This window comes from Nicrophorus vespilloides, unplaced genomic scaffold, assembly GCF_001412225.1.
Source record: "Nicrophorus vespilloides isolate i.1.1-1 unplaced genomic scaffold, Nicve_v1.0, whole genome shotgun sequence".
In the NCBI taxonomy this organism is placed as follows: domain Eukaryota; kingdom Metazoa; phylum Arthropoda; class Insecta; order Coleoptera; family Silphidae; genus Nicrophorus; species Nicrophorus vespilloides.
The window spans coordinates 1-1,996 of record NW_017096762.1 but is presented as its reverse complement, the minus strand read 5'-3'; positions in this window follow the sequence as shown (position 1 = coordinate 1,996).

Genomic DNA, 1,996 nt, shown 5'->3' with positions numbered 1-1,996 from the left:
CAGAGATAAAAGTTAAGTTCTATTGTCCGTCTAAAAGAGTAGGTGAGGTAATGTCAAAATAAATATACTTGTACAGTTTCATTAAGTTGGCTATTGATTTAAGAAAAGAATAGAAACTGAAGTATTAAATTTAAAAAAACAACAAGAATTACTTGATGTTGCAAATATACTAACTAACATGTAAATGTCAAGAATTTTAACAATATGTAAATTTAGACAAGAAGTAACAAAATTACTATGAATGATTTATAATATCAACCAACTTCATAGAAGTAATGATGAATAATGTAAACAATCATTGTGCAAATATTTCTATAATTAACTATTGTTTGAATCATCAAACAACTAATGCAATGCTAGTATATTAATGTCAGAGTCAATCATGTTATTTCAACACATAATTACATATGCCAAACCTTTCAGTAAAGAAAACTAGACTAATAAAAATAAAATGAAAATATTATCCTAGTAAAATTTAGTTATCCTCTTGACACGTGTTCATTAATTTTGTTTATTTATATTTATTATTCTCGATAATATTGAGCCATTAAAAGACAATATTCTTTTGCTTGATACTAACAACAATTGTTTTGAAACAACAACGTATGGTTGGTTAAATAACAATAAGTCGAATGTGCTCAATGTCACTTGGTAAACGGTATAATTAAATGCGGGAGTACGATTAAATCAGTTTTAGAAACGGAATAGACGGAAATAGAAGAGCAGCGAACACACACAAAAAAAAAGTTGCACCCGTCCACTAATTAGATTCGACCGGGACGTCTAAAAATCCATTAAACTGTACAAACCTATTTCATTATTTTCGCAGTATTGTTGTTTCGAACGTAAATTAGCTCTAATTACCTCTAATTGTTTTCATTTCGAAGTCAATCTCAATAACAAAACGCCCGAGCATAGATATTTTACATTTTGAATTCCAGAAGTATCAACATACGCAGGTAAATAAGTATTGTCAGTTTAGTCATGTGTTGTTATTGTTCATACAAATATGCGAATTGTAAGTTTTTAATAATAAAACAGTGACATTCAGTATTTCACTAAAAAAATAAATATATAATTTAATTATGTAAAAGAAATATTTACTTTTAAATGTGAACTCCTAAATTACCCAGTATGACGAACATTTTTATGTTGTAACCATTAGATTATTTACATGGTAAGAGTCAAGATGTTCAACATATTAAGAAAACCTAGAATTTACATTCTTACTTAACATGAATCATATATACAATTACAATCGTTTAAAGTTATCGCCAATCGTTCTCATCTGATTCCATAGAATTAAAACATCAACGGGAAATACAAAAACCGTGTGAAAACCGATACAACCTGGGTATAGATCCTTTACTTTTCGTGGTAATCGCGGTTTTTATGAGCTAACATATGCTTGTTTTGTACCATTTAACCACATACATATCTTATCGCGGTACTAAAAAATATATATACGAAAACCTCTTGACCCACATAAGCAGTTCATAAATATTATATAAATCGTATCGAAAAGTGCAAACTCAGTGGGACACGCATTGGGGTATTATGATTTTCTAATAAATGTCCATGAAATTATCCTTTAATTTGAATGGTGTCTTAAATATGTTGGGTCTAAAAATGTAGGAATTTCTGGGCCCCCAAAAATCACTATATTCATCTTTTCAATTGTTCTAATATTAGGAAAAAAATTAGTATGACTAATAAATTAGAATGGAAAAATCCAAAATACTCGGTTAATGACCTAGGACTTAGTATAACACAATATTTAACAAAACCATCCAACAAGAACACAATCAGTTGCGCTAGCCCGGTTATACTGCTAAAACTCAGGATGAAGTTTCGTGTTTAAATTTCTGGTTTACAAATTTAATAGAATTTAGTTACTAAAGTATGATCTTCATTATTTTTAAAAGTTAGGTCCAAGAGATGGGGTAACACATTATTTAATGAAGTAAGCTTAACTGGGAGAAGGTATAACCCAATT